Genomic DNA, 14929 nt, shown 5'->3' with positions numbered 1-14929 from the left:
AGGACATTACTGATAATGTCCCTTCCCCTCACGAGAACCTACACTTACGGTCACCACCACAGAGTCATCGACCTCCTACTGGCACTTTGACTGATATATTCGAGCGACTCACTCACTTTGAGCAACAGTGTTTTGTGAGGTTCGACAGCAACGTGGTAACTCTGCAGCAAATCTGTGAGCACTTCCATATCTCGCCTCCACCACCACCACCTCGTGATGCTGATGCATATGATGATGAGGACCTTTGAGTCCATTTATTTTTATTTTATTTATTTTTCTTAAGACTTATGTTTTATATTTTGAACTATGTTTATCTTTGTGGTTATTATCAGGTAATCCATTAATTCTCTTCCACAAGTTGTGTTTATTTTCTTATTAGTAACTTAGAATCGTGTCTTTCATTAGCCTTATCTATAACTCTAGCTTTCACTATTCCAAGGATTTCATCCAAAATACAGGGCAGTTTTGCCTCTCTCCCTCTCTTCTGACATTTTGCTTATATTATTATTATCTATCTTCGTACATTGAGGACAATGTACATCTTAAGTGTGGGGAGGTTATTTATATGTTTATTAGAAAATCCCTGAATTTTTATCTCGTTCTCAAATAATTTACTCATACTATTGTTAAAATGAATTCTGATTGATTTATAATTTTTATTAATATGTTTTGAATTTAATCATAGGGAATTGTGCATTGATTGTTCAAACTTTAAAGGAATTAGAAAATCAAGCATGATAAGTTGACTTTTGAGGATTAAAATTGCTAGGTTGTTTCCTTAAATTGAGGTATTATCTTGAAATTTTAAATTTACAGGATTGACATCAAATACCCATAATTTTTGTGAGACTTTGAGCCTTTTAGAGCATAAATCTTTTTGCTCACTGATTTTTTTTATGAGTGTGTCAATATTGATTTACTATTCTAGAACTTGCATCGATTATGCATGTCAAGACCACACCTTTTGATTTGATATACTGAGATGATAAAGGCACTTAAGTTTTAACCCACTTACCTTATAAAAAGCCTACCCATATAATTGGCCCTTAGTGAACCCCTTTGAGCCTTAACCATTGTTTCTTGATTTCTCCCTTAATGCTAAACCACAACTTAACCTTTTTTTATTCATTAAGAATTTTTCCCTTTTTATTTACTCCCTTTTTATCGAGATTTGATTTGGTTAGTTACCTAACTATTTTCGTTCATTTCAGTTGCTGAATTATTCCTTACTATGTACTTTCCATACTTGTTCTTATTCTTAAAAAAATAGTATATTTATTTTTATATTATAAAGAGCTTGGATAAGTTAAAGTTATTATAGTGAGAAAAAGTTCACTTCCTTAGTTCCGAATGGTTTTCGTACTTGTTTGTAATTCAGTAATTAGCTTCATTTTTCTAAGTTTGGTAATTTATTAAATTAATCTCGATTCTAACCCCCATTTTCATCCTTTATCCACACCTTTAACCCAAGCCCCATTACAACCCTATTAAAGACCTTTTGATCTGTGTATCATCTCATTTATAGTGGTGGAGATTTGATTTTCATGCAAGTCTATGGTAATAACTTTTCATGTTTGACTATTGAGTGCTTAATTATTGAACATTAAACACTTCTAGTGATTTGAGTGAATCTTTAGTGAGGATGCCAACTCTTGACAATTTGGAATTAAAGGTGATTACTTAGATAAAGGGAGATACTTATCATTTTACGATTAAAGTGCTCAACTTGGATTGTTTGAAACTTTGATTTTTTTTTAAATTCTTAATATATGATTACTTATGGTTTATTTCGATACAGTATTGATGAGAATTATAAGTTGAAAATAATTTTTTTTAATTGAGAGTTGAGGATTTTGCTTGAGGACAAACAAATGCTTAAGTGTGGGGATATTTGATAAACCATAATATATACATATTTTTATCCCATACTTGGCATATTTTTGGATGATTTGTCATAAGATTTAGTGAATTTGATGCTCCTAATCCTTTAATTTCATTTTTTATACTCAGGTGAGCATAGGAAGGTGAAAAGAGTAAGAAACGGGCCAAAAACGGACAAATTGGGCTTACCTCAATATTTCACACGGCCTAGGAATTTTCACACGGGTAAACCACAATGCCCGTTTGATACACATGGGCAGGCCACACGCCCATGTGTCATGGCCGTGTCGACTAAAAACCAAGTCAGAATTGCACACGGCCTGAGGACCTTCACACGGGCGTGGCACACAGCTGTGTCCCTGTCGAGCCCAAGTCTAATTCTACTCTGAAAAGGCTAATTTTAATGGTTTTGAAGCATTCAAAAGTCTATATAAACACCCTAGAAGAGGATCAAAGGGGGGACATGCAGAGTAGAAGGTAGGAAATACTCAAGGATAGCCATCAGAATCAGCTCGGAAGCAGGATCTACTTCTAGATTAAAGATCTCCACTCAATTTCCTTAGAAGTTTTTTGGGTTTCTTTATGTTTTGTTGTTTTCCCAATTTTGAGATGTTTTCCATTATTATGAACTAAACTCCCTAAATACCTAAGGGAGATGAAACCTAGGACAGATCTTATTACTATTTGAATTATATGATAAATACGTGTTCTTATTCTTAATTGTGAGTTCTAATTCTTGCTTTAATATTCTAGGACATTAATTCAAGTTTTTGATGTGCTTATTCAGTGGAGCAAAAGTCCCTGTTTAAGAGTAGATCATTCATAATTAAGTGGAGTTGCATACAATCCTAGAGATAGGACGTCATAAATCTGCCAGATTAGAGTCAAATCTAATAAGGGAATCCATAGATCGAGTTAATGTGGCAATAGGGGTTTTAATTAGAAAGAGATTTCAATTAATCAACCTAAAGTCAGTTGTTTTTAGTCTCAAGAGAGATGATAACATAAACTAGGGATTTCTACGGATTAAGTCAAGTGAATAAATCGTCTAATCCAGAAGTAATAAGTGAAGTCTAGGTGGATTCTTCCTTGGGTATTGTCTTCTCCATCGATTTTCCAAAGAATATTTTCCAACTTGTATCTCTGTCGCGTTCTTAGTTAGTTAGATAATTAAGTTTAGTTTAGAAAACATCCCTTCAATTCTTAGGCTAGATATAAAAAGATAGTAATTAATAGTACTTTTAGTCCTCATGGATACGATATTTCTAATCTCACCTCAACTATACTACTGTTCGATAGGTTAGCTTACCTTAGTCGAATTTTTAGTTAGTTTTAGGATCATCAATAAGAGTGTAAAACTCAAATATATGAAACAAAATATTAGTACAAAAATTGCTCGATGTTGTGGGGTTAGGATGTCTAGACTATTCTACAAATTTCCAATTTTGTCAAATCCATTCAAATTTACCGAGATGGAACTTGTTGATAAATGATAAAACTAACATATTTTAATCTTATTCTTACTGCATTTCTGGATGATTATTATGCAAATTGGTGAATTTGATGCTCCTGATCCTTTGAAATCATGTCACTATAGTTAGGTGAGCATTTGGGAGCAAAATGGGCAAAAATCGGAGAAAAATAGTAGATTTCAAGAGCCACACAGGCTGGGCAGACGCCCATGTGCCAGCCCGTGCCGATTTCGCACCTTGCTTCCCAACGTGGAAAAACACAATTTTTAAGCTTTCTGAGCATTTTAAAGTCAATAAATATTAAACGGAAAAAGAGATATGGGAGCCATCAGAGAAGATTGAAGAAAACACTCAATGAACACCATTGGAGCCACTCTGAAGTAGATTTCCGTCAAGATTGAAGATCTCCTTCTAATTTCTTCTGAAGTTTTTATGAGTTTCTTTGTTTCTTGTAGTTTTTCTAACTTTGAGATGTTTTATTTCAGAAATATGAACTAATTCCCTAGATACCTAGGGAGGATGAAACCTATGTTGAATTTTATTATTTAATTTTTGTTTTACATGATAAATACTTTATTTTTGTTTTCAATTATGTGTGTTTATTTCTTGTTTTAATATTTCTGATATATTAATTCATGTTTAATGTGCTTAATTCAGTGGAGCAAAAGTCCCTGTTTAAGAGTAGATCTAGCATATTTGAGTAGAGTTGCATGCAATCATAGAAATGGGATGACATAAAATACCATATTCAAGTCAAATCTAAAAGGGAATCTATAAATCGAGTTAATGCGACAATAAGGGTTTTAATTAGAAAGAGATTTCAATTAATCTACCTAGAGTCAGTTGCTTCTACTCTGAAAAGAGATATTAGTATAATTTAGGGATTTTTATAGATCAAGAAACCAAGTGAATAAATCGTTTAAATCAAATTAATAATAATAGAAGGAGTCTAGGTGGATTCTTTCTTAGGAAGTGTCTCTCATTGGTTATCTTTCGATTATTTCCTCATTCGTTCTTTGTTGTGTTCTTAGTTAAATTAGTTTATTAATTTTAGATTAAAACTTATCACTCCAAATTCTCGGCTAAATAATAAGAAAACAATAATTACTAATAATTTTAGACCTCCTGGATACGATATATCTACTCACCGTAGTTATACTATTGTTTAATAAGTGCACTTGCATTTGTTATAAATTTTAGTTAGCACGGAAAACACACATCATGTTTTTTGCGCCGTTGTCGGGAACTAAAATATTAGGAAGACTTTATTTTTTAATTTAGTCATTTTTATTTTGTTTTTTTTGTTTTTAGTTTAATTTTTACATTCTAATTTTTTTTCTTCTGCTTGCTTCTAGCAGGTTCTTTTGGTTTATGATTAGAAGAAACCCGTCGGGACCATTGCTATTTGATAGTGAAATTGAAAGTATAGCTCACAGAAATCATAGAGAAGCAAGGCAGAGTCAACAAAATAATAGACAAACAATAGGACATCATTATTACTGAGGAGATGTACGATAATCAGAATATTCAGCTACCTCCTGTAGCTATAGCAGCTCCTGTTCCTTGTACTATGTATGATTATGCTAAGCTCACTCTGACTAGGGATGAATCGAGTATTATACGACTCACTATTACTGCAAATAAGTTTGAACTGAAGTCGAACACTATTTAGATAGTACAATAGTTTGTTCAGTTCGATGGTTTTGCAATACGAATATACAAATACTCATTTGGTCAATTTCCTGGAAATCTATGATACTTTCAAGATTAATGGCACGACTGATGACACAATTCACTTATGGTTATTCCCCTTCTCATTGAGGAACAAAGCTAAACAGTGGTTAAACTCTTTACCACAAGGTTTCATCACTATAGGGCTCAAATGACCAAGAAGTTCCTTTTGAAGTACTTCCCATCGGCTAAGATAGCCAAGTTGAGGAATGATATCTCTTCCTTTGTTCAAATCAATTTAAAGACTTCATATGATGCATGGGAGAGATGCAAAGACTTATTGAGAAGGTGTCATCACCATAGGTTACCTTTTTGGCTACAAGTTCAAATCTTCTACAATGGTTTGAATCCTTCAACTAGGTAGCTAATTGATGCAGCAGTTGATTAAACTCTGAACAATAAAACTCCCGAAGCAGCTTATGAATTTACTAAGGAGATGGCACTGAATAATTGACAATAGCTCATGAGGACAAAGCTGATGAAAGCAATCGGTGTCTTTAATTTAGATGCACTCACCATGTTATCAAATTAGGGAGACTTACTTAATAAGAAAATTGATAGTCTACGCAAGTATATCCAATGATGCAATGCAATATAAATAGAGGTGGAACAAATAATCCAGAATGTTTACCCTTCGGTCCTAGTATAGAGAACAAGCAAATCAATTATATTGGTAATAATTTTAGGCCTCAAAATGACCCTTATAGTAACAACTATAATGCAGGTTGGAGGAACCATCCCAATTTCTCTTAGGGTGGTCAAGGAAATCAAAAAGCACAACCCCCTCCAAGCTTCCAACAACAACCTTACCAGCAAGAGAAAAAGTTGAACTTAAGAAGATGTTGACCAAGTTTATCTCAGTGTCAGAAATGTGTTTTCAAAACACTGAGGCAACACTAAAAAATCAAAAGAACTTAAAAATCAATTAGGCCAACTTGCTAAATTAATCTCGGAAAGACCACAATGTAGTTTGCCTAGAAATGCTGAAACTAACCCAAGGAAGCAGCTTCATGCAATTACTGTTCGAGATGAAGAAGGGTTAGTTGAATCTAAACAAGAATCGAGGTAAGAAATTATGGTGAATAACGATAATGTTGAGGTAAGCTAAAAAGAGCAAAAGCTGATTGCCAAAGAATATAAACCTCAAGTGCCATATCTTAATACGACGAAGAGAGATCACACGAACGAACAATTTGGTAAATTTCTTAAACTTTTTAAAAAAATTACATATTAACTTATCATTTCACATATGCCCAGTCATGTCAAACTTTTAAAAGAGTTGTTGGCAAACAAATGGAAGTTAGACGATTGGTTTACTGTGGAGCTCAATGCAATTTGCTCAGTCATCTTACAAAATAAACTACCCGACAAACTGAAAGATCCAAGGAGTTTTACCATTCCTTGTTTAATTGGTAGTTTAAATGTTGATAATGCTTTGGCTGATTTAGGGGCTAGTATCAATTTCATATCCTATAAAATGTTTAAACAACTAGGTCTTGGGAAACCCAAACAAACTAGGATGAGTATTCAATTAGTGGATAGAACCATTAGATATCCTAGGGGTGTTATCGAGGATGTTCTTGTTAAAATTAATAAATTCATATTCCACATTAATTTGTTATGTTGGACATGGATGGGGGTAGTGAGGTACCTTTAATTTTAGGGTGACCATTTTTAGCAACTGCTAATACTGTAATAGATGTTGGTATAGGTAAACTTGTACTTCATATAAGTAACGAAACAATTACTCTCCAAACACGTGATTTTGTGAGAACATCTAGTGATAAAGATGATTTTAAATGTTCTGTTAATGTTAGTGCCCATGTGGATCAACCTTCTTTGCAAGAAACTCCTCAAGAAAACATAATGGAGCAATGCTACAATCAAGGTGATAGAAATCAAACAATTTATGAAGAGTGAATGTTGCAACTAGGTGAACTAGATGAATGGGGGATGCATGCTAAGGAGAAACCGAAAGAACACAATGAAGAGCCAAAGCAATGCCATGATGAGCACGTGATGAGAGCAAATCAATTTAAGGTTAGGGAAAAAGTACTGCTAGACAAAATGAATCCACAAATCTCCCCTTCGGAGCTAGAATCAAATGGATCAAACTCATTTATGGTATTGAACGTCTTCCCATATAATACAATTGAGGTAACTCATTCTGAATTTGGCACATTTAAGGTAAATAGTACTCGACTTAGACCTTATTTTGGTAAAAACATTGTTAACGAGAAAGAGGAGCTTCAGCTCGGTGAACCACCGTAACCGTGCAACAAGGTAAGTCGAGCTTAGACTCTAAATAAGTACTTCTCGGGAGACAACTGAGTGCTTAACTTTTGCTAATTCTTTTAATTCCATTTTATACTAATTTAAAATCTTAAATAAAAAATGTGTTTTTGACCCACACGGCCTGAACACATGGGCGTGTCTATGGCTATGTGAGTCTTGAGACTTAATGTTTTTCAAATTTCAAAGGTTACACGGCCTAAGATAGTCCACATGATCATGTAGCACACACGACTTGGACACACGGGCATGTCCTAGGCCATGTGAGTATTGGAGCTAATTTTTCAAATTTAATTTAAAGTCAGTGAGTTACACGGGTAAGAGACACGACCGTGTGCGAGAAAAGGCCGGGACACACAGGCGTGTGTGAGACCATGTAACTCACATGGCCTCACACATGGGCGTGGGAAAAGTGAAGGAAATTGCACATGGGCTGAGGAAATGTCGCACGGGCATGTGACACAATCGTGTGGCCCAACACAGGCCTTTACACGACTGTGTTCCCCTTTTTTAACCCAAACCTTAATTTGTTTTGTCATTTTTCTTCCTCAATTCTTAACCCTAACTGCCACTCTACCCACGTCTACCTCCATTGCCATCGCCATCGTCTTCGCCCTTCCCCTGCCAACTCTGAACCTTTTTTTCTCCCCCTCTCTTCACTTTTCGAGTCACCACCCCTACTGAACCCCCTTCTCCCCTTGCCGAACCACTTCGTCGAAGCACCATTTTCCCTCTTTCCCATCGCGATCTCTCCCCTCCTTGTCTTCCAACTAACTAAACCCCATTTCCCCTCACCCCTCACAATCGTGTTGCACCTCAAACTATCCCTGATTCCTCTTCCTTCTCCCTTCAACGCGCACACCTCCTTCCCATTCCTACCATCCGTGACTTCTCCTATGCCATGTCCCAACCCCGTGCCCACCTCGTACTAACTACCCCACCTCCAACACTGTCACCGCCCCTCCGTTGGTTCTCCCCTTTTACCCTTGCTCTTTATTTTTATTTTATTTTAATTATTATTATTTTTTACTATTTATTTTTATTCTATTTATTAACATTTTTTCTTATTATTCTTTCTATTTGTTTTTATTATTATGTTTATTATTTTTATTTTTATATTTGTTATGTTATTTAACTATGTATTTATGTTTTGGTGATTTAAATTAGTTTGTTCATTTTAGTTTTGGTTGTTTTATCATTTTCATTTCTTCTTATTATTACTTAGTCTTATTATTGTTATGCATCATTTTGGTATTTCTGCAGTTATGTTAGTAGTTGATGACTTATTGTTTTCTTTTATTATTATTATTTTATTAGTAATATTATTACTCTTTGTTTATTCTTACTGCTTATTTCATGTGCAAGTTGGATTCAAGTATTTAGTTGTGTGTTGAATCTTGTGACTGTGGATTTTTACACGATCGACTTTCGTTTTATGATTATTTGAACTAATCAATTGTGTCGATTCGTGTTTTTACTTTGAATATTGAAATTGTTATTTGGTCCACTTTTATTGCAGATACACCATGACCAACACACGTAGGAAATCTAAGGTCGCCATCCCCACTTTGAAACAGCGAAAGACTCCTGACGCGGCCTCTTCTTTGGACCCTTCTGCCGATGCAAGCTACCCCTATCTCTGATTTCCACAGGGTCCCCAAGAGGACTTATATCAGCTTCTTCGACTGAGGCCATTCGAATTAAGTCGATGTATTGATTGGGCCGCTTTAGAGCAGGTCCAGTTAGCTGATCATGTCTGCGCCATCATTGTTACAACTCCTTAGGATTAGTTCTTGTCCATCATCGAGCCCACATACTCAAAACTGGCCTCAAAGTTTGGTTCGAGATTTCTCCTACAGTAGGTGATGTCGACCCATGACGAGCTGCACACTATTACTTTCTGACTTGGCAGTATGGAGTATCATATGAGCATCCGAGAGCTCGGAACTACATTGGGACTCTATAATGAGGAGTTTATGGGTACCAATAGGTTTCTCTAATTATACCGGCACATCTACTACTCCCCATCCCTTTACTGGGTAGACCTCACGGAGAGTACGATGCCTTATGACCTGAGTCGGTCAAATGCGACTTCCCTTCCTCTGGCCCTGTGCTACATTTATGCCATCTTGGCTCATACTTTAATTGATAAAAGGGAGAGTATCGGCGTCGTTGGTACAACCAACGCATATTTTTTGTGGAGCATGGCCACAGGGTGCACCTTTGATCTTGCCTATTTCATCGCCCTCACTGTCCTCCATCAAACAGAGCGCAGTAGGAAGGGTCCTATCTACTTATGCCTTTATGTGACTCGACTCGCACGTCACTTCGGTCTCCTCGACACACCAGAGCAGTTCTCCTCTCTTGCACTAGTTGGACATATGTCTCTGTAGGGATTATCCAGTATGAGTCACATGAAGATGATCGAGCAACTGCGTGGAGTGGATCCTCCTCAACATCGAGTATCTCATTCTAACCTCCAGGATGAGCATCTGGACTTCACTGATGATGTCCCCTTCCACCACGAGGATCCACCTCATTCTCCATCTCAGAGTCACCGTCCTGCTACATCTGCTATCACCTTAGCGAACCTCTCCGAGTGGTTCACTTGCTTCGAGCAGCACTGCTTTAGTGGTTCGATAGTATTGGCGCGACCTTGTAGTAGATTTTTCAGCACCTCCATATATCCTCTTTAGCATCGGCGACTCACGATACTGATGCATTTGATGATGAGGATCATTGATTTTATTTGTTTTTTTAGACTTATTTCATTTCTTATCTTTTAAATTGTATTTTTATTTTTATGGTTGTTTCTAATTGAGCCGTAACCTTTTGATCTTCTTCACTATTTGTGTTTATTTTCTTATTAGTTGGCTTGGAATCATGCACTACATTTAGAATTTCCTACAATTCTGGTTTTCACCATTTTGGCTATTTCATCCAATATTCAGGACAATTTCAGTTTTCTCCCTCTCTTATGACATTCTGCTTATGCTGTAGTTATATATGTTTGTACATTGAGGACAATGTACATCTTAATTTTTGGAAGGTTGTTTAGATAATTATTAAAAATTCCCTAAATTATTTCTTGTATTTAAGTAATTTTCTCATACTTCCATTAAAATAATTTTTTGTTAATTTGAGATTTTTGTTGATGTGTTTGGATTAATTTGCAGATATTTGTGCATTGGTTGATTTAAAATTTAAGACATGAGAGAACCAGGCATGATAAGGTTTTTTTAGAAATTAAAAATTTTTGGTTATTTCCTTGAATTGTGGTATTATCTTGAAGTTTGAAATTTGTAAGTTTGGCATCAAAACCATGATTTTTGTGAGATTTTGAGCCTATAGAGCATACATTTTTCATGCTTATTCTATTATTGGTTATGAGTATGTCAACTTGATTTGTTATTCTAGAACTTCCTTTGATTATGCATGTTGAGATCACACCTTTGATTTGATATACTAAGATGATACAGGCACTTATGTTTTAACCCACTTATCCCATAAAAAGCCTACATTTTTAATTAACTCTTAGTGAACCTCGTTGAGCCTAACATACCATTTCTTGATTAACCTATTAATGTTAACCCTTAATCCATTTTTTCGTTTGTTATGACTTTTTCCCATTTTATTGATTCCCTTTTTATTGAGATTTGATTTGGTTAGTTGTCTAGCTATGTGCTTCTGTTTGACTTAAAAAAATAAAAAATAAAAAAATATTGATTATTATTTAGTTCTATGTTGATTGAGCTTGAACAATTAAATTCATATTTTGAGAAGAACCTCGTTTTTGTTCTTGAATATTCTAGATAGTTGCACTTGTTTTTAATTCAACATTTGTTTTTTTTTCTAGTTTGGTAATTTATCAACTCGATCTTGATTTTAACCAACTTTTTTGGCCTTTCTTCACACCCTTAACCTAAGCCCTATTACAACCTCTTAAAGACCTTTTGATTAGTGTGTAATATCATTTTATAGTGGTGGAGATTTAATTCTCAAGCAAGCTTATGGTAATGACATTTCTTGTTCGACTGTTGAGTGTTTATTCTTGAACCTTAAACACTTTGAATGATTTGAGTGAATCTTTAGTGAGGACGTCAATTCTTGTCAATTTTGAATTAAAAGTAATTACTTAGACAATATGAGATACCTATGTTTTCATGCTTTAAATTTCGACTTGGATTGTTTGAATCTTTAGTGTCCTTTTAGTTGAATTGTCAATACATGATTATTTGTGAAATATTTCGAAACATTATTGATGAGAATTATAAGTTGAGAAAGATTAATTTTAATATGAGTTGAGGATTTTGCTTGAGGATAAGCAAATGCTTAAGTGTGGGGATATTTGACAAATGATAAAACTAACATATTTTAATCTCATTCTTAATGCGTTTTTAGATTATTATTTATGCAAATTGGTGAATTTGATGCTCCTAATCCTTTAAATTCATGATCTTATATTAGGTGAGCATTTAGGAGCAAAAAGAGCAAAAAATTAGAGAAAAAGAGTAGATTTCAAGAGCCACACGGGCTGGGCACACACCCATGTAACCGATACAGGCTGGGCACACGCCTGTGTAACCACACGGGCTGGACACACGCCTATATGCCAGCCTGTGTCAATTTCGCACCTTGTTTCCCAAACACGCAGAAAAACACAATTTTTAGGCTTTCTGAGCATTTTAAAGTCTATAAATATCAAATAGAAGAAGAGATATGGGAGCCATCAGAGAAGATCGAAGAAAACACTCAAGGAACACCATTAGAGCCACTTCCGAAGTAGATTTTCGTCAAGATCGAAGACCTCCTTTTAATTTCTGCTGAAGTTTTTATGAGTTTCTTTTTTTCTTGTGGTTTTTCTGACTTTGAGATGTTTTATTTCAGAATTATGAACTAATTCCCTAGATACCTAGGGACGATGAAACCTATGACGAATTCTATTATTTAATTTATGTTTTACATGATAAATTCTTTATTCTTGTTATCAATTATATGTGCTTATTTCTTGTTTTAATATTTTCGGGATATTAATTCATGTTTAATGTGCTTAATTCAGTGGAGCAAAAGTCTCAGTTTAAGAGTAGCTCTAGCATATTTGAGTGGAGTTGCATGCAATCCTAGAAATAAGGCGACATAAATCTACCTGATTAAAGTCAAATCTAATAGGGGAATCTATAGATCGAGTCAATGTGACAACAGGGGTTTTAATTAGAAAAAGATTTCAATTAATCAACCTAGAGTCGGTTGCTTCTACTCTCAAAAGAGATATTAGTATAATTTAGGGGTTTCTATGGATCAAGACACCAAGTGAATAAATCATTTAAATCAGACTAATAATAGTAGAAGGAGTCTAGGTGGATTCTTTCTTAGGTATTGTCTCTATCATTAGTTATCTTTCGATTATTTTCCTGATTCGTTCTCTGTTGCGTTCTTAGTTAAATTTGTTTAGTAATTTTAGATTAAAACTCATCACTCCAAATAGTCGGCTAAATAATAAGAAAACGGTAATTGCTAATAATTTTAGTCCCGTGGATACGATATCTCTACTCACCGTAGCTATATTATTGTTTGATAGGTGTGCTTGTCTTTGTCGTAAACTTTAGTTAGTAAGGAAAACACACATCATTTGTAGATAATGAAAACTTGGAGACAATGATCACACTTTATTGCTCGAGTAGCAACGTGAACGTTTAACTAGTTCAGTTGTTTACTGAGTTAGGGATTTGGAACCATTTCAAAATGTCACTCAATTAAGTCAACAAAATGGAGTTGAAGACCTATGTACAGAGGTTCTGAGAGTGTCTATTAATAGATGATCGTCTGTACATAGGTTTGACTTTGATCTGAATGTTGGCTGAGAAGAGCAATGTGATTATGGAGGGACATCGATATGGGCTGAAAAACCACACCCTTTATTTTTTTTTCGGATTCTCTTTCTTATTTTCGATTCTTTTTTTCCTAGTTTTCTTTTTTTCCTCTCTTAGCTTTTTTCTTAAACCCATTTTTTCCTACCATGAATACCTTTAAAAATATTTCTAACCTATTAAAACAATTTTAACTTGATAGTAGTGATAGTGAAGAAAAAAACATTTTAACTTGATAGTGGTGATAGTGATAGTGAAAAAAAAAGTTTCATTGAATGGTCAAGACCGTTATTCCATATATTTTGATAATGAAAAGAAATTTTTTGAACTTAACAACGATCATTCTTATTTGAGTGAACTACAATTTTTTTTATAGTTATCGTAATTTTGGTTACATAAATATTGGATCGAAATATGATCTCCATTATCATTTTAAGTTGTATCATAATGATACTAACTATATTTAGAATAATCACGTGACACTGTGGTAGTCACGGTCTCCCCATATTTTCTTTTTTTTTTCTCAGTGTTTTATTCAATTTTTTTCTCACTCTACCCTTCCTTGCATACACCACTTTAATAATTACAACCGCTGCCACCCCAAGTCGCGTTTCAGCTTTTCTCCACCGTCACAATCACTCCTCCTCCCCTAAAACTTTTCTTGCCCACACCTCTGATGCAAGTTTTGGACGATGAGGTTAAGGATGCTACTTTGATGAAGAAAAAAGAATAAGTTGATTAAACCCCTTTTTTTTTCTATGATTATGAACTCAAACTTATGTATGGAGTTTATAAAGCATCATCTTTTGGTGGCATTAAACTTTACGGCATAATCACCGTCAACTAGTAAGGCTTTCCATGCGTAGGTTTGAACACTATACTTGAACTGATTGCCGCATAACCACCGTCAACTGGGAGTCCAGGTTGCAATGCGACATTTTCTAAGGTGATGGTGCACTCCTCACATGGCAAATGAAATATGTGAGTTTTGGAGCGCCACTGCATCACCGTAAACTCAAATATACCTTAAAACTATCACAATTTCTCCCTAAAATACCAAGACAAATAAATCTTTCTCCCCCAATTTCGAACACCGGACACAAAAAAATTATGTTTTCTCCCCTTCTATTAAACATTAATATTTTTTCCACTACTACTGACCACAACTCTTTCTTCTTCTTTTTTTCCTTCTCTTCAATAGAAAAATATTTCAACAAAAAACCAAATACTTTAACATATACAAATTTTGCATCGGGGGTCGGGTATATATAGTGGGTGGTGTCGCCTGACATCATGGTGACACCAATTAAAAAATATTTTTAAAAAAAATCACCGATGTCGCTTGACAGACCGACGACACCTATTAATTTTTTCCCTAACAACCACCAATGCCGCTTAACATGGCGACGACACAAAAAAGAATTTTAATTTTTCTTCTTCTTTTATCATTGACAGAATAATTTTTAAAAAAAGAATTTGACCGATGCCACCTAATAGACCAACAACACCCATTAAAAAATGATTTTTCCTTTTATTTTTCTCTACCGTGAAATTCGTATTTTTCATGGGTATTTTGAAAAATACATAGCGTGCTGTCTGACACAGTGGCGGCACCAAAATAATTTTTTTTTTACAAATTGATGATTGGGTAATTATTAAGGGAAAAAGAGGGTGGTGCTGCCAGTT

The 14929-nt window shown here is 34.7% G+C and overlaps 1 non-coding gene across 1 annotated transcript; it reads right to left on the bottom strand.

The window, feature by feature from the left end:
- Window positions 1-5283: 5283 nt before the first annotated feature.
- On the bottom strand, window positions 5284-5390 carry LOC121213486 (small nucleolar RNA R71). The gene has a single exon (XR_005908867.1). It is a non-coding gene; the product is annotated as a small nucleolar RNA R71 (small nucleolar RNA).
- Between the last annotated feature and the right edge of the window lie 9539 nt (window positions 5391-14929).

Source organism: Gossypium hirsutum, chromosome A13 (assembly GCF_007990345.1).
Source record: "Gossypium hirsutum isolate 1008001.06 chromosome A13, Gossypium_hirsutum_v2.1, whole genome shotgun sequence".
Lineage (NCBI taxonomy): Eukaryota > Viridiplantae > Streptophyta > Magnoliopsida > Malvales > Malvaceae > Gossypium > Gossypium hirsutum.
The sequence above is the reverse complement of the archived record's forward strand: the minus strand, read 5'-3'. Positions and strand labels throughout refer to the sequence as shown.